Source organism: Rhipicephalus microplus, unplaced genomic scaffold, assembly GCF_043290135.1.
Source record: "Rhipicephalus microplus isolate Deutch F79 unplaced genomic scaffold, USDA_Rmic scaffold_62, whole genome shotgun sequence".
In the NCBI taxonomy this organism is placed as follows: Eukaryota; Metazoa; Arthropoda; class Arachnida; order Ixodida; family Ixodidae; genus Rhipicephalus; species Rhipicephalus microplus.
Window position 1 is genome coordinate 1,546,097 of NW_027464635.1, and position 17,626 is coordinate 1,563,722.

Below are 17,626 nucleotides of genomic sequence, written 5' to 3' on the forward strand. Positions count from 1 at the left end.
ACACCATCAGAATTATTTCGAACTAAACTTCGAAAACAAAAAACTAGAGAGACGTTTGTCTTGACTCTCGAGGCACCAGTGAGATTCGAACTCATGATCTCCTGTTTACTAGAAAGGCGCTTTAACCAACTAAGCCACAGCGCCTGCGCGGCGTCTTGTTCAGGCAGTGACACCAGCAGAAAAATTTCGAAATAAACTACGAAAACAAAAAGTAGAGAGACGTTTGTCTTGACTCTCGAGGCACCGGTGAGATTCGAACTCACGATCTCCAGTTTACTAGACAGGCGCTTTAACCAACTAAACCACGGCGCCTGCACGGCGTCTTGTTCAGGCAGTGACACCATCAGAAAAATTTCGAAATAAACTACGAAAACAAAAAGTAGAGAGACGTTTGTCTTGACTTTCGAGGCACCGGTGAGATTCGAACTCACGATCTCCAGTTTACTAGACAGGCGCTTTAACCAAATAAGCCACGGCGCCTGCGCAGCGTCTTGTTCAGGCAATGACACCATTAGAAGTATTTTGAACAATACTTCGAAAACAAAAAAAACTAGAGAGCCGTTAGTCTTGATTCTCGAGGCACCGGTGAGATTCGAACTAATGATCTCCTGTTTACTAGACATGCGCTTTATCCAACTAAGCCACGGCGCCTGCGCAGCATCTTGTTCAGGCAGTGACACCATCAGAAGTATTTCGAACTAAACTTCGAAAACAAAAAACTAGAGAGACGTTTGTCTTGACTCTCGAGGCACCGGTGAGATTCGAACTCACGATCTGCTGTTTACTAGACAGGCGCTTTAACCAACTAAGCCACGGCGCTTGTGCAGCGTCTTGTTCAGGCAGGGACAGCATCAGAAGTATTTCGAACTAAACTTCGAAAACAAAAAAAACTGGAGAGAGGTTTGTCTTGACTCTCGAGGCACCGGTGAGATTGGAACTCGCGATCTCCTGTTTACTAGACAGGCGCTTTAACCAACTAAGCCACGGCGCTTGTGCAGCGTCTTGTTCAGGCAGTGACACTATCAGAAGTACTTCGAAATAAACTTCGAAAACAAAAAACTAGAGAGAAGTTTGTCTTGACTCTCGAGGCACCGGTGAGATTCGAACTCACGATCTTCGGTTTACTAGACGGGAAATTTAACCAAATAAGCCACGGCGTCTGCGCAGCGTCTTGTTCAGGCAGTGACACCATTAGAAGTATTTTGAACAATACTTCGAAAACAAAAAAAAACTTGAGAGCCGTTAGTCTTGATTCTCGAGGCACCGGTGAGATTCGAACTCACGATCTCCTGTTTGCTAGACAGGCGCTTTAACCAACTAAGCCACGGCGCCTGTGCAGCATTTTGTTCAGACAGTGACACCATCAGAAGCATTTAGAAGTAAACTTTAAAAACAAAAAACTAGACAGACGTTTGTCTTGACTCTCGTGGCACCGGTGAGATTCGAACTAATGATCTCCTGTTCACTAGACATGCGCTTTAACCAACTAAGCCACGGCGCCTGCGCAGCATCTTGTTCAGGCAGTGACACCATCAGAAGTATTTCGAACTAAACTTCGAAAACAAAAAACTAGAGAGACGTTAGTCTTGACTCCCGACGCACCGGTGAGATTCGAACTCACGATCTGCTGTTTACTAGGCAGGCGCTTTAACCAACTAAGCCACGGCGCTTGTGCAGCGTCTTGTTCAGGCAGGGACAGCATCAGAAGTATTTCGAACTAAACTTCGAAAACAAAAAAAACTGGAGAGAGGTTTGTCTTGACCCTCGAGGCACCGGTGAGATTCGAACTCACGATCTCCTGTTTACTAGACAGGCGCTTTAAGCAACTAAGCCACGGCGCTTGTGCAGCGTCTTGTTCAGGCAGTGACACCATCAGAAGTATTTCGAACTAAACTTCGAAAACAAAAAACTAGAGAGAGGTTTGTCTTGACTCTCGAGGCACCGGTGAGATTCGAACTCACGATCTCCTGTTTACTAGACAGGCGCTTTAACCAACTAAGCCACGGCGCCTGCGCAGCGTCTTGTTCAGGCAGTGACACCATCAGAAGTATTTCCAAATAAACTTCGAAAACAAAAAACTAGAGAACCGTTTGTCTTGACTCTTGAGGCACCGGTGAGATTCGAACTCACGATCTCCTGTTTACTAGACAGGCGCTTTAACCAACTAAGGCACGGCGCCTGCGCAGCGCCTTGTTCAGTCAGTGCCACCATCAGAAGTATTTCGAACAAAACTTCGAAAACAAAAAACTTCAGAGACGTTTGTCTTGACTCTCGAGGCACAGGTGAGATTCAAACTATCGATCTTCCTTTCACTAGACAGGCGCTTTAACTAACTAAGCCACAGTGCCTACGCAGCGTCTTGTTCAGGCAGTGACACCATCAGAAATATTTCGATCTAAACTTCGAAAACAAAAAATTTGAGAGACGTTTGTCTTGACTCTCGAGGCACAGGTGAGATTCGAACTCACGCTTTTCCTTTTACTAGACAGGCGCTTTAACTAACTAAGCCACAGCACCTGCGCAGCGTCTTGTTCAGGCAGTGACACCATCAGAATTATTTCGAACTAAACTTCGAAAACAAAAAACTAGAGAGACGTTTGTCTTGACTCTCGAGGCACCAGTGAGATTGAAACTCATGATCTCCAGTTTACTAGACAGGCGCTTTAACCAACTAAGCCACGGCGCCTGCGCGGCGTCTTGTTCAGGCAGTGACACCATCAGAAAAATTTCGAAATAAACTACGAAAACAAAAAGTAGAGAGACGTTTGTCTTGACTCTCGAGGCACCGGTGAGATTCGAACTCACGATCTCCAGTTTACTAGACAGGCGCTTTAACCAAATAAGCCACGGCGCCTGCGCAGCGTCTTGTTCAGGCAATGACATCATTAGAAGTATTTTGAACAATACTTCGAAAACAAAAAAAACTAGAGAGCCGTTAGTCTTGATTCTCGAGGCACCGGTGAGATTCGAACTAATGATCTCCTGTTTACTAGACATGCGCTTTAACCAACTAAGCCACGGCGCCTGCGCAGCATCTTGTTCAGGCAGTGACACCATCAGAAGTATTTCGAACTAAACTTCGAAAACAAAAAACTAGAGAGACGTTTGTCTTGACTCTCGAGGCACCGGTGAGATTAGAACTCACGATCTGCTGTTTACTAGACAGGCGCTTTAACCAACTAAGCCACGGCGCTTGTGCAGCGTCTTGTTCAGGCAGGGACAGCATCAGAAGTATTTCGAACTAAACTTCGAAAACAAAAAAAACTGGAGAGAGGTTTGTCTTGACTCTCGAGGCACCGGTGAGATTCGAACTCGCGATCTCCTGTTTACTAGACAGGCGCTTTAACCAACTAAGCCACGGCGCTTGTGCAGCGTCTTGTTCAGGCAGTGACACCATCAGAAGTACTTCGAAATAAACTTCGAAAACAAAAAACTAGAGAGAAGTTTGTCTTGACTCTCGAGGCACCGGTGAGATTCGAACTCACGATCTCCGGTTTACTAGACGGGAAATTTAACCAAATAAGCCACGGCGTCTGCGCAGCGTCTTGTTCAGGCAGTGACACCATTAGAAGTATTTTGAACAATACTTCGAAAACAAAAAAAAACTTGAGAGCCGTTAGTCTTGATTCTCGAGGCACCGGTGAGATTCGAACTCACGATCTCCTGTTTGCTAGACAGGCGCTTTAACCAACTAAGCCACGGCGCCTGTGCAGCGTCTTGTTCAGACAGTGACACCATCAGAAGCATTTAGAACTAAACTTTAAAAACAAAAAACTAGACAGACGTTTGTCTTGACTCTCGTGGCACCGGTGAGATTCGAACTAATGATCTCCTGTTTACTAGACATGCGCTTTAACCAACTAAGCCACGGCGCCTGCGCAGCATCTTGTTCAGGCAGTGACACCATCAGAAGTATTTCGAACTAAACTTCGAAAACAAAAAACTAGAGAGACGTTAGTCTTGACTCCCGAGGCACCGGTGAGATTCGAACTCACGATCTGCTGTTTACTAGGCAGGCTCTTTAACCAACTAAGCCACGGCGCTTGTGCAGCGTCTTGTTCAGGCAGGGACAGCATCAGAAGTATTTCGAACTGAACTTCGAAAACAAAAAAACTGGAGAGAGGTTTGTCTTGACCCTCGAGGCACCGGTGAGATTCGAACTCACGATCTCCTGTTTACTAGACAGGCGCTTTAAGCAACTAAGCCACGGCGCTTGTGCAGCGTCTTGTTCAGGCAGTGACACCATCAGAAGTATTTCGAACTAAACTTCGAAAACAAAAAACTAGAGAGAGGTTTGTCTTGACTCTCGAGGCACCGGTGAGATTCGAACTCACGATCTCCGGTTAACTAGACAGGCGCTTTAACCAACTAAGCCACGGCGCCTGCGCAGCGTCTTGTTCAGGCAGTGACACCATCAGAAGCATTTAGAACTAAACTTCGAAAACAAAAAACTAGACAGACGTTTGTCTTGACTCTCGTGGCACCGGTGAGATTCGAATCAATGATCTCCTGTTTACTAGACATGCGCTTTAACCAACTAAGCCACGGCGCCTGCGCAGCGCCTTGTTCAGGCAGTGACACCATCAGAAGTATTTCGAACTAAACTTCGAAAACAAAAAACTAGAGAACCGTTTGTCTTGACTCTTGAGGCACCGGTGAGATTCGAACTCACGATCTCCTGTTTACTAGACAGGCGCTTTAACTAACTAAGGCACGGCACCTGCGCAGCGCCTTGTTCAGTCAGTGACACCATCAGAAGTATTTCGAACAAAACTTCGAAAACAAAAAACTAGAGAACCATTTGTCTTGACTCTCGAGGCACCGGTGAGATTCGAACCCACGATTTCCTGTTTACTAGACAGGCGCTTTAACTAACTAAGCCACGGCGCCTGCCCAGCGCCTTGTTCAGTCAGTGACACTATCAGAAGTACTTCGAACAAAACTTCGAAAACAAAAAACTTCAGAGACGTTTGTCTTGACTCTCGAGGCACAGGTGAGATTCAAACTATCGATCTTCCTTTCACTAGACAGGCGCTTTAACTAACTAAGCCACAGTGTCTACGCAGCGTCTTGTTCAGGCAGTGACACCATCAGAATTATTTCGAACTAAACTTCGACAACAAAAAACTGGAGAGACGTTTGTCTTGACTCTCGAGGCACAGGTGAGATTCGAACTCACGCTTTTCCTTTTACTAGACAGGCACTTTAACTAACTAAGCCACAGCACCTGCGCAGCGTCTCGTTCAGGCAGTGACACCATCAGAATTATTTCGAACTAAACTTCGAAAACAAAAAACTAGAGAGACGTTTGTCTTGACTCTCGAGGCACCAGTGAGATTCGAACTCATGATCTCCTGTTTACTAGAAAGGCGCTTTAACCAACTAAGCCACGGCGCCTGCGCGGCGTCTTGTTCAGGCAGTGACACCATCAGAAAAATTTCGAAATAAACTACGAAAACAAAAAGTAGAGAGACGTTTGTCTTGACTCTCGAGGCACCGGTGAGATTCGAACTCACGATCTCCAGTTTACTAGACAGGCGCTTTAACCAAATAAGCCACGGCGCCTGCGCAGCGTCTTGTTCAGGCAATGACACCATTAGAAGTATTTTGAACAATACTTCGAAAACAAAAAAAACTAGAGAGCCGTTAGTCTTGATTCTCGAGGCACCGGTGAGATTCGAACTAATGATCTCCTGTTTACTAGACATGCGCTTTAACCAACTAAGCCACGGCGCCTGCGCAGCATCTTGTTCAGGCAGTGACACCATCAGAAGTATTTCGAACTAAGCTTCGAAAACAAAAAACTAGAGAGACGTTAGTCTTGACTCCCGAGGCACCGGTGAGATTCGAACTCACGATCTGCTGTTTACTAGACAGGCGCTTTAACCAACTAAGCCACGGCGCTTGTGCAGCGTCTTGTTCAGGCAGGGACAGCATCAGAAGTATTTCGAACTAAACTTCGAAAACAAAAAAAAACTGGAGAGAGGTTTGTCTTGACTCTCGAGGCACCAGTGAGATTCGAACTCGCGATCTCCTGTTTACTAGACAGGCGCTTTAACCAACTAAGCCACGGCGCTTGTGCAGCGTCTTGTTCAGGCAGTGACACCATCAGAAGTACTTCGAAATAAACTTCGAAAACAAAAAACTAGAGAGAAGTTTGTCTTGACTCTCGAGGCACCGGTGAGATTCGAACTCACGATCTCCGGTTTACTAGACAGGAAATTTAACCAAATAAGCCACGGCGTCTGCGCAGCGTCTTGTTCAGGCAGTGACACCATTGGAAGTATTTCGAACAATACTTCGAAAACAAAAAAAATCAGAAGAGACGTTAGTCTTGACTCTCGAGGCACCGGTGAGATTCGAACTCACGATCTCCTGTTTGCTAGACAGGCGCTTTAACCAACTAAGCCAAGGCGCCTGCGCAGCGTCTTGTTCAGGCAGTGACACCATCAGAAGTATTTCGAACTAATCTTCGAAAACAAAGAACTAGAGAGACGTTTGTCTTGACTCTCGAGGCACCGGTGAGATTCGAGCTCACGATCTCCGGTTTACTAGACAGGCGCTTTAACTAACTGAGCCACGGCGCCTGCGCAGCGTCTTGTTCAGGCAGTGACACCATCAGAAATATTTCGAACTAAACTTCGAAAACAAAAAATTTGAGAGACGTTTGTCTTGACTCTCGAGGCACAGGTGAGATTCGAACTCACGCTTTTCCTTTTACTAGACAGGCGCTTTAACTAACTAAGCCACAGTGCCTGCGCAGCGTCTTGTTCAGGCAGTGACACCATCAGAATTATTTCGAACTAAACTTCGACAACAAAAAACTAGAGAGACGTTTGTCTTGACTCTCGAGGCACCAATGAGATTCGAACTCATGATCTCCTGTTTACTAGAAAGGCGCTTTAACCAACTAAGCCACGGCGCCTGCGCGACGTCTTGTTCAGGCAGTGACACCATCAGAAAAATTTCGAAATAAACTACGAAAACAAAAAGTAGAGACGTTTGTCTTGACTCTCGAGGCACCGGTGAGATTCGAACTCACGATCTCCAGTTTACTAGACAGGCGCTTTAACCAAATAAGCCACGGCGCCTGCGCAGCGTCTTGTTCAGGCAGTGACACCATTAGAAGTATTTTGAACAATACTTCGAAAACAAAAAAAAACTAGAGAGCCGTTAGTCTTGATTCTCGAGGCACCGGTGAGATTCGAACTCACGATCTCCGGTTTACTAGACAGGCGCTTTAACTAACTAAGCCACGGCGCCTGCGCAGCGTCTTGTTCAGGCAGTGACACCATCAGAAATATTTCGAACTAAACTTCGAAAACAAAAAATTTGAGAGACGTTTGTCTTGACTCTCGAGGCACAGGTGAGATTCGAACTCACGCTTTTCCTTTTACTAGACAGGCGCTTTAACTAACTATGCCACAGCACCTGCGCAGCGTCTTGTTCAGGCAGTGACACCATCAGAATTATTTCGAACTAAACTTCGAAAACAAAAAACTAGAGAGACGTTTGTCTTGACTCTCGAGGCACCAGTGAGATTCGAACTCACGATCTCCTGTTTACTAGACAGGCGCTTTAACTAACTAAGGCACGGCGCCTGCGCAGCGCCTTGTTCAGTCAGTGACACCATCAGAAGTATTTCGAACAAAACTTCGAAAACAAAAAACTAGAGAACCGTTTGTCTTGACTCTCGAGGCACCGGTGAGATTCGAACTCACGATCTCCGGTTTACTAGACAGGCGCTTTAAGTAACTAAGCCACGGCGCCTGCGCAGCGTCTTGTTCAGGCAGTGACACCATCAGAAATATTTCGAACTAAACTTCGAAAACAAAAAATTTGAGACGTTTGTCTTGACTCTCGAGGCACAGGTGAGATTCGAACTCACGCTTTTCCTTTCACTAGACAGGCGCTTTAACTAACTATGCCACAGCACCTGCGCAGCGTCTTGTTCAGGCAGTGACACCATCAGAAGTACTTCGAAATAAACTTCGAAAACAAAAAACTAGAGAGAAGTTTGTCTTGACTCTCGAGGCACCGGTGAGATTCGAACTCACGATCTCCGGTTTACTTGACAGGAAATTTAACCAAATAAGCCACGGCGTCTGCGCAGCGTCTTGTTCAGGCAGTGACACCATTAGAAGTATTTTGAACAATACTTCGAAAACAAAAAAAAACTTGAGAGCCGTTAGTCTTGATTCTCGAGGCACCGGTGAGATTCGAACTCACGATCTCCTGTTTGCTAGACAGGCGCTTTAACCAACTGAGCCACGGCGCCTGCGCAGCATCTTGTTCAGGCAGTGACACCATCAGAAGTATTTCGAACTAAACTTCGAAAACAAAAAACTAGAGAGACGTTAGTCTTGACTCCCGAGGCACCGGTGAGATTCGAACTCACGATCTGCTGTTTACTAGGCAGGCGCTTTAACCAACTAAGCCACGGCGCTTGTGCAGCGTCTTGTTCAGGCAGGGACAGCATCAGAAGTATTTCGAACTAAACTTCGAAAACAAAAAAAAAACTGGAGAGAGGTTTGTCTTGACCCTCGAGGCACCGGTGAGATTCGAACTCACGATCTCCTGTTTACTAGACAGGCGCTTTAAGCAACTAAGCCACGGCGCTTGTGCAGCGTCTTGTTCAGGCAGTGACACCATCAGAAGTATTTCGAACTAAACTTCGAAAACAAAAAACTAGAGAGAGGTTTGTCTTGACTCTCGAGGCACCGGTGAGATTCGAACTCACGATCTCCTGTTAACTAGACAGGCGCTTTAACCAACTAAGCCACGGCGCCTGCGCAGCGTCTTGTTCAGGCAGTTACACCATCAGAAGCATTTAGAACTAAACTTCGAAAACAAAAAACTAGACAGACGTTTGTCTTGACTCTCGTGGCACCGGTGAGATTCGAATCAATGATCTCCTGTTTACTAGACATGCGCTTTAACCAACTAAGCCACGGCGCCTGCGCAGCGTCTTGTTCAGGCAGTGACACCATCAGAAGGATTTCGAACTAAACTTCGAAAACAAAAAACTAGAGAACCGTTTGTCTTGACTCTTGAGGCACCGGTGAGATTCGAACTCACGATCTCCTGTTTACTAGACAGGCGCTTTAACTAACTAAGGCACGGCGCCTGCGCAGCGCCTTGTTCAGTCAGTGACACCATCAGAAGTATTTCGAACAAAACTTCGAAAACAAAAAACTAGAGAACCGTTTGTCTTGACTCTCGAGGCACCGGTGAGATTCGAACCCACGATTTCCTGTTTACTAGACAGGCGCTTTAACTAACTAAGCCACGGCGCCTGCCCAGCGCCTTGTTCAGTCAGTGACACTATCAGAAGTACTTCGAACAAAACTTCGAAAACAAAAAACTTCAGAGACGTTTGTCTTGACTCTCGAGGCACAGGTGAGATTCAAACTATCGATCTTCCTTTCACTAGACAGGCGCTTTAACTAACTAAGCCACAGTGCCTACGCAGCGTCTTGTTCAGGCAGTGACACCATCAGAATTATTTCGAACTAAACTTCGACAACAAAAAACTGGAGAGACGTTTGTCTTGACTCTCGAGGCACAGGTGAGATTCGAACTCACGCTTTTCCTTTTACTAGACAGGCGCTTTAACTAACTAAGCCACAGCACCTGCGCAGCGTCTCGTTCAGGCAGTGACACCATCAGAATTATTTCGAACTAAACTTCGAAAACAAAAAACTAGAGAGACGTTTGTCTTGACTCTCGAGGCACCAGTGAGATTCGAACTCATGATCTCCTGTTTACTAGAAAGGCGCTTTAACCAACTAAGCCACGGCGCCTGCGCGGCGTCTTGTTCAGGCAGTGACACCATCAGAAAAATTTCGAAATAAACTACGAAAACAAAAAGTAGAGAGACGTTTGTCTTGACTCTCGAGGCACCGGTGAGATTCGAACTCACGATCTCCAGTTTACTAGACAGGCGCTTTAACCAAATAAGCCACGGCGCCTGCGCAGCGTCTTGTTCAGGCAATGACACCATTAGAAGTATTTTGAACAATACTTCGAAAACAAAAAAAAACTAGAGAGCCGTTAGTCTTGATTCTCGAGGCACCGGGGAGATTCGAACTAATGATCTCCTGTTTACTAGACATGCGCTTTAACCAACTAAGCCACGGCGCCTGCGCAGCATCTTGTTCAGGCAGTGACACCATCAGAAGTATTTCGAACTAAGCTTCGAAAACAAAAAACTAGAGAGACGTTAGTCTTGACTCCCGAGGCACCGGTGAGATTCGAACTCACGATCTGCTGTTTACTTGACAGGCGCTTTAACCAACTAAGCCACGGCGCTTGTGCAGCGTCTTGTTCAGGCAGGGACAGCATCAGAAGTATTTCGAACTAAACTTCGAAAACAAAAAAAAACTGGAGAGAGGTTTGTCTTGACTCGCGAGGCACCGGTGAGATTCGAACTCGCGATCTCCTGTTTACCAGACAGGCGCTTGTGCAGCGTCTTGTTCAGGCAGTGACACCATCAGAAGTACTTCGAAATAAACTTCGAAAACAAAAAACTAGAGAGAAGTTTGTCTTGACCCTCGAGGCACCGGTGAGATTCGAACTCACGATCTCCGGTTTACTAGACAGGAAATTTAACCAAATAAGCCACGGCGTCTGCGCAGCGTCTTGTTCAGGCAGTGACACCATTGGAAGTATTTCGAACAATACTTCGAAAACAAAAAAAAATCAGAATAGACGTTAGTCTTGACTCTCGAGGCACCGGTGAGATTCGAACTCACGATCTCTTGTTTGCTAGACAGGCGCTTTAACCAACTAAGCCACGGCGCCTGTGCAGCGTCTTGTTCAGGCAGTGACACCATCAGAAGCATTTAGAACTAAACTTTAAAAACAAAAAACTAGACAGACGTTTGTCTTGACTCTCGTGGCACCGGTGAGATTCGAACTAATGATCTCCTGTTTACTAGACATGCGCTTTAACCAACTAAGCCACGGCGCCTGCGCAGCATCTTGTTCAGGCAGTGACACCATCAGAAGTATTTCGAACTAAACTTCGAAAACAAAAAACTAGAGAGACGTTAGTCTTGACTCCCGAGGCACCGGTGAGATTCGAACTCACGATCTGCTGTTTACTAGACAGGCGCTTTAACCAACTAAGCCACGGCGCTTGTGCAGCGTCTTGTTCAGGCAGGGACAGCATCAGAAGTATTTCGAACTAAACTTCGAAAACAAAAAAAAACTGGAGAGAGGTTTCTCTTGACCCTCGAGGCACCGGTGAGATTCGAACTCACGATCTCCTGTTTACTAGACAGGCGCTTTAAGCAACTAAGCCACGGCGCTTGTGCAGCGTCTTGTTCAGGCAGTGACACCATCAGAAGTATTTCGAAGAAAACAAAAAACTAGAGAGAGGTTTGTCTTGACTCTCGAGGCACCGGTGAGATTCGAACTCACGATCTCCTGTTAACTAGACAGGCGCTTTAACCGACTAAGCCACGGCGCCTGCACAGCGTCTTGTTCAGGCAGTGACACCATCAGAAGCATTTAGAACTAAACTTCGAAAACAAAAAACTAGACAGACGTTTGTCTTGACTCTCGTGGCACCGGTGAGATTCGAATTAATGATCTCCTGTTTACTAGACATGCGCTTTAACCAACTAAGCCACGGCGCCTGCGCAGCGTCTTGTTCAGGCAGTGACACCATCAGAAGTATTTCGAACTAAACTTCGAAAACAAAAAACTAGAGAACCGTTTGTCTTGACTCTTGAGGCACCGGTGAGATTCGAACTCACGATCTCCTGTTTACTAGACAGGCGCTTTAACTAACTAAGGCACGGCGCCTGCGCAGCGCCTTGTTCAGTCAGTGACACCATCAGAAGTATTTCGAACAAAACTTCGAAAACAAAAAACTAGAGAACCGTTTGTCTTGACTCTCGAGGCACTGGTGAGATTCGAACCCACGATTTCCTGTTTACTAGACAGGCGCTTTAACTAACTAAGCCACGGCGCCTGCCCAGCGCCTTGTTCAGTCAGTGACACTATCAGAGGTACTTCGAACAAAACTTCGAAAACAAAAAACTTCAGAGACGTTTGTCTTGACTCTCGAGGCACAGGTGAGATTCAAACTATCGATCTTCCTTTCACTAGACAGGCGCTTTAACTAACTAAGCCACAGTGCCTACGCAGCGTCTTGTTCAGGCAGTGACACCATCAGAATTATTTCGAACTAAACTTCGACAACAAAAAACTGGAGAGACGTTTGTCTTGACTCTCGAGGCACCGGTAAGATTCGAACTCATGACCTCCTGTTTACTAGACAGGCGCTTTAACCAACTAAGCCACGGCGCCTGCGCAGCGTCTTGTTCAGGCAGTGACACCATCAGAAGTAATTCGAACTGAACTTCGAAAACAAAAAAAACTAGAGAGACGTTTGTCTTGACTCTCGAGGCACCAGTGAGATTCGAACTCACGATCTGCTGTTTACTAGACAGGCGCTTTAACCAACTAAGCCACGGCACTTGTGCAGCGTCTTGTTCAGGCAGTGACAGCATCAGAAGTATTTCGAACTAAACTTCGAAAACAAAAAAAAACTAGACAGTGGTTAGTCTTGACTCTCGAGGCACCGGTGAGATTCGAACTCACGATCTCCGGTTTACTAGACAGGAAATTTAACCAAATAAGCCACGGCGTCTGCGCAGCGTCTTGTTCAGGCAGTGACACCATTGGAAGTATTTCGAACATTACTTCGAAAACAAAAAAAAATCAGAAGAGACGTTAGTCTTGACTCTCGAGGCACCGGTGAGATTCGAACTCACGATCTCCTGTTTGCTAGACAGGCGCTTTAACCAACTAAGCCAAGGCGCCTTTTTTTTTTTTTCTTTATTGCCTTGCAAATTATGACTGTTCACATTTTACATATTTACATATGGGTCCATATTCAAGTGCGTCACAAAATACACCCACAGAGTTCATTGAGGTACCGTCAGCTCTTGGCTGACTATTAATTAATACTTGGGCATTCGTAACAATCGCTCAATGCACCCAATCCAGTCTGGCACATCCTCTTGGCTTTTCAGCATTTCAAGAAAATGGCACACAGATTTGAAAAAATATTGGCGCACAGCTAGCACTTCTACATCCGCGTTTTCAAAGGCACATCGGGTTTTCCATATACTGTGCAGGCCCAGAAGCATGATAAGATCATAAGGTACACCTGCCTCGTTTTTAACCGAAAGAAAACGGATGCCATGTGGACTTAACGGTAATTCTTTTTTCAAGGTTCTTTGCAGTATATCCCAGAAAAAGACCCCGCTCCAGCAATCTATAAACACGTGTTCAATTGTTTCCGGTTTATTACACAAGTGGCAATTTGTGCTCCATGGCACGAATATTCCCTTATCCTGCAACCACGTTTTAACTGGTAAGGTACCAGTATGTAATTTAAAGAAAAAGGTTTTGACCCCTGGCGCTACAAGCATTCTTTTAACACGTTTCAGAACATCCTGTCCTGGGCCTGCACAATATAGCTGACGGTACAATGGAACAGGCAGTAAAACATCGACAAGGTCTCTATACAATTTTTTACGTGGTACTTCAGCCAGATACTCTAACGAAAATCTTACTGACAAAAAGCGGAAAGACGAAACAACTTCTTTTAAATATCCTTGTATTGGTCCTTGCATATTTGATGATGATACGAGAAATCCCGGCAGCACTCTAGATAACCTTAGTTGTATAACAGTTCTCAAAAAGGGGTCATCCACATCACGCAGAAAAAGGAAACGATTGACAAGTTGTCTTATGTACAAATGAACTAATCCGAGTCCACCATCTCTAACTTTTCTGAAAAGGTTTGTGCGGCTTGATCTTTCCCATACAGAGCTCCATATGAAAATTGCAAATACTCTGTGTATTTTCTGTACACTTATTCTACTGCAGTGCAAAACCTGCATTACGTACCACAGCTTGCTCACCAGAAACAAGTTGCATGTTGTGGCCCGTGCGAATATCGAAATACCCCAACCTTTCCATTTTTCTACATCATTGCGCAATGCCTGTGTTTCTTTTTTCCAATACGGTTCACTGTCATGATAGAACTCCAGCGGCACTCCTAAATACTTCACTGGTGTTTCCTGCCATTTAATGTTTAGAAATACTCTTGGCGTGACGTCCCATTCCCCATGCCAAAAGCCAAGGCACTTATCCCAGTTCACGGCACTACCACTCGCCTGGCAAAAAGTTTTCACGGCATTTACAGCATGCATTATACTCTCATAATTTGTACAGAAAACTGCAATGTCGTCTGCGTATGCGAGGAGGCTAACCTCAGCTTCATGCAGTTTAAAGCCGCTTATTGCAGGGTTATTAGTTACACTTAAGCAGAAAGGTTCAATGAAAATAGCAAAAAGCAGGGGCGATAGTGGACACCCCTGTCTTACTGACCGCAGCACAGGTATACGCTCACCCGCAGTATTATTTAATACCAATCTCGTCGTGCATCCAGTGTAAGCCATGCGCACTCCTTCGCTAATCAAACTCCCTACGTTAATGTGCTCAAGTAATGAAAGGAGCACGTCGTGCGGCACGCGATCAAATGCCTTTTCGAGGTCAATTTGAAGCATGGCAACATTGAGCTGCATAGCATCACAACTTTCTAGGATTGATCGTGCTATGTTTATGTTGGTCATTATTTTCCTTCCCTTTATGCCACAAGTTTGGTGGGGCCCAATCAGTTTTGTCATAACTGTCTGGAGTCTTCTGGCCAATATTTTCATCAATATTTTATAGTCAACATTAGTTAGGCTAATTGGTCTATAAGCAGTAACACTTCTTAATTTCGCGGGATCTTCTGTTTTAGGTATTAAGACCGTGTGGGCTGACAAAAACGATGGTGGAAGTTGTTTACACTTAAAAGCCTCGTTAAATACCTCCCTCAAAATAGGTGAAACTACGTGTTTGAATTCCTTGTACACTGCAGCACTAAGGCCATCTGGTCCTGGAGACTTACCATTGTTTAACTTATCAATTGCTTTTGCAACTTCTCGCTCTGTTATAGGCAATTCTAAAATTTTCTTTCTTTCATCATCAAGTCTTGGCATTAATGAAATGAAATCGCTATTAAAACGTTCTGCGTGCACACTGGTTGGTGTGAATAACTCTTTGTAATATTCGAAAAAAGCACCGGCTATTGCTTCTTTCGTATGGCACCTTGTTCCTTTATATTCTATTTCTCTTATTTCATTCTTACAGGCATGTCTCTTCTCAGCTCCAAGAGCTCGTTTTGTTGGCATTTCTCCCGCTACCAAGTTTTCTGCTCGAGCTCGAATCAATGCTCCACGATAACGTTCTTGGTCTATCAACTCTAGCTTCTGTTTAGTTATGTTTATCTCCTCTGAAAATGTTCCGGCCTGAGTACATTCATCCGCTACTAACTGTTGCAAGTTTTCACGCAAACGCACTTCAAGTTCTTTTTCAGCATGTCTCAGGATACTGGCTCTCTCAAGTGCTTTCAGTTTAATGGTCTGTTTAAATATTTCCCACTTTTGTCCCCAGGATTCAAGTGTTCTATTTGCTAAGTCTTCTATGCCCTCTAGAAAAATCCGATTAAACTCTTCATCCTTTAGTAGCTTTACATTAAATTTCCAGAGGTCCCAAGAGAAATTTTTGTTATTCCTTTTATGTTTACCCATTGAGAATGAAACCAAACAATGATCACTAAACGTAACAGGTGTAACTCTGTAATCATGGCACGAAGGAATGATTTCGGAAGACACATATACTCTGTCAAGTCTAGCATGGCTTGAACGCTGAAAGTGGGTAAACATAACCCCTTTTCCACTGCAAAGACATTCACCCACGTCCTCTAGCTGAGCTTTCGCCACCATATCAATTAGAACGGCAGTGCTTGAATCTCTGTATGACCTGGAACTTGATTTATCTATACTCGAACAAACGCAGTTGAAATCCCCAGCCAAAATTAGTTTACGTTCACATTTTAAATACACTTCAAGTTTTTCAAAAAACTCCTTTCGATCTTGAATCACAGTGGGTGCGTACACACAGATTACTCTCCATTTTTCTCTTTGTAGGGATAAATCACATATAATAAAACGACCCGCCTCGCAGGTAGTTACAGACTCCACTTTCGCATTTAGGCTCTGCCGAATTAACAAGAGGCAACCTGCAGACGGACCTACCGCGTGACAAACGCACACATCAAACACTCTTGTGAAAGGCTGCACCATTCGCTCAGCGTGCTCTTCACTCTCTACTTTAGTTTCCTGTACAGCGACGATGTCCAGATCTTGTTCTATAATCAGGCGGTAAAGCTGGTTTTGCCGCCGTTTGGCAGAAAGCCCACGTACATTTAGCGTCGCCAATCTAATCGTCGCCATCGTGATGAGAGAAAGCCGAGCGAAAGACGCTTACCTTACCAACACCTAAACAACTGTCCGGCCGACGCTCACGGCGTCGTCCCGTCGCCGCCGCGTGAAAGCGACGACGAACGCAGGCGGCCAGCACCCCGAGACTTTTTGGAGCCAGCCACTCGCCACTGCCCTTGATCTTCCTGGGTCAGACGCTGCTGGGACGCCGCGTCTCCCTCATTCAGGCGGCGCTTTACTGGCGTAGCTTCAACTGTATCCATGTCCGAAGTAGCGTCGGACCCGATGACTGGTTCAGCCTTGTGCTGGGTTTCCATTTGAGTCGAACGCCGTGGCGTTGGAGTGCCCACAACCGTATTTTCATCTGTGTCTGCGTCTTGCTTAGGTGTCTCCGTCTTTTCCTCGCTGGTCGCCACTGCATGAGACGCCTCCTCTCCTGCCTTCGACGCCGCGGCCCTCTCTGCTTCCTCTTCATCCATGAGCAATTCACTGTGGTCGGCATTTGTTGCTCGACTTGCTGCACTGGCATAGGAACGAGTACAGTCCGCCTGCTCATGCCCAAAAGCGCGACAACCAGCGCACCTGGGCACCCTGCAGTCGCGACGAATGTGTCCCGTGTTCCGGCAACGCAGGCACAGCGGTGCTCTTCCCGGCACGACCACCAGTGCCATGCCGCTTCCGAGACGCATCTGGTGGGGTATGCGATCCGTAGTAACGCCTTCTTTGAGTAGTAGCCGAACGAATCTTGTGGTTGACTCAACTCCTTCGAAGTCTTCGTCTCTCCACTTGTCGCTGATAACTTCTTTCACTTCACCGTACTCCCGGAAAGCACGCCGTACAGTCTCTGCGTTGACGTCAAAGGCTACCCAATGCAACTTGAGACGCACCTCTTGCCTTTCTGGGTCGACGACGACGCACGGCCGGTCTTTCACGGAGAGTAGGCCAGCGTCCAGAACTATCTTCTTGGCTTCATCTGTCTTCATGTTAAGAAGCCAGACGTGCGACATCTGATACGCTCCTATGCCGCTTACCTCTTGAATGATGCCTAGTTCCTTCAGCGGCTTTCGGAAGTCGTTAATCCCGTACGGACGCGCTGCGATGTCGCAGTGCAGAACCAACGTGCGTCTGAGTCCTTCTCCTGTGGGCAGTGGTGGCAGAATTAAACGGTAGTCCTTGGGAAGCGATGTGCACGAGAAACCGCGGCTAGCGTCGGCCGCTGTAACAGCTCTTGAGGAGCCTGCCATCCTGCGTCCGCACGCGTCGGTGACCAGAAG

General features: G+C 46.0%; 12 non-coding genes across 12 annotated transcripts; all 12 read right to left on the bottom strand.

The window, feature by feature from the left end:
• Positions 1 to 238: 238 nt before the first annotated feature.
• TRNAT-AGU (transfer RNA threonine (anticodon AGU)) lies at positions 239 to 312 on the bottom strand. Its single transcript has one exon. It is a non-coding gene; the product is annotated as a tRNA-Thr (tRNA).
• A 946-nt stretch (positions 313 to 1,258) lies between these two features.
• Positions 1,259 to 1,332, bottom strand: TRNAA-AGC (transfer RNA alanine (anticodon AGC)). Its single transcript has one exon. It is a non-coding gene; the product is annotated as a tRNA-Ala (tRNA).
• A 604-nt stretch (positions 1,333 to 1,936) lies between these two features.
• Positions 1,937 to 2,010, bottom strand: TRNAT-AGU (transfer RNA threonine (anticodon AGU)). Its single transcript has one exon. It is a non-coding gene; the product is annotated as a tRNA-Thr (tRNA).
• A 95-nt stretch (positions 2,011 to 2,105) lies between these two features.
• On the bottom strand, positions 2,106 to 2,179 carry TRNAT-AGU (transfer RNA threonine (anticodon AGU)). Its single transcript has one exon. It is a non-coding gene; the product is annotated as a tRNA-Thr (tRNA).
• A 1,453-nt stretch (positions 2,180 to 3,632) lies between these two features.
• Positions 3,633 to 3,706, bottom strand: TRNAA-AGC (transfer RNA alanine (anticodon AGC)). Its single transcript has one exon. It is a non-coding gene; the product is annotated as a tRNA-Ala (tRNA).
• Positions 3,707 to 6,344: 2,638 nt separating this feature from the next.
• TRNAA-AGC (transfer RNA alanine (anticodon AGC)) lies at positions 6,345 to 6,418 on the bottom strand. The gene has a single exon. It is a non-coding gene; the product is annotated as a tRNA-Ala (tRNA).
• A 1,786-nt stretch (positions 6,419 to 8,204) lies between these two features.
• TRNAA-AGC (transfer RNA alanine (anticodon AGC)) lies at positions 8,205 to 8,278 on the bottom strand. The gene has a single exon. It is a non-coding gene; the product is annotated as a tRNA-Ala (tRNA).
• Positions 8,279 to 8,715: 437 nt separating this feature from the next.
• TRNAT-AGU (transfer RNA threonine (anticodon AGU)) lies at positions 8,716 to 8,789 on the bottom strand. Its single transcript has one exon. It is a non-coding gene; the product is annotated as a tRNA-Thr (tRNA).
• Positions 8,790 to 10,729: 1,940 nt separating this feature from the next.
• TRNAA-AGC (transfer RNA alanine (anticodon AGC)) lies at positions 10,730 to 10,803 on the bottom strand. The gene has a single exon. It is a non-coding gene; the product is annotated as a tRNA-Ala (tRNA).
• A 596-nt stretch (positions 10,804 to 11,399) lies between these two features.
• On the bottom strand, positions 11,400 to 11,473 carry TRNAT-AGU (transfer RNA threonine (anticodon AGU)). The gene has a single exon. It is a non-coding gene; the product is annotated as a tRNA-Thr (tRNA).
• A 771-nt stretch (positions 11,474 to 12,244) lies between these two features.
• Positions 12,245 to 12,318, bottom strand: TRNAT-AGU (transfer RNA threonine (anticodon AGU)). The gene has a single exon. It is a non-coding gene; the product is annotated as a tRNA-Thr (tRNA).
• Positions 12,319 to 12,760: 442 nt separating this feature from the next.
• Positions 12,761 to 12,834, bottom strand: TRNAA-AGC (transfer RNA alanine (anticodon AGC)). The gene has a single exon. It is a non-coding gene; the product is annotated as a tRNA-Ala (tRNA).
• Positions 12,835 to 17,626: the final 4,792 nt, after the last annotated feature.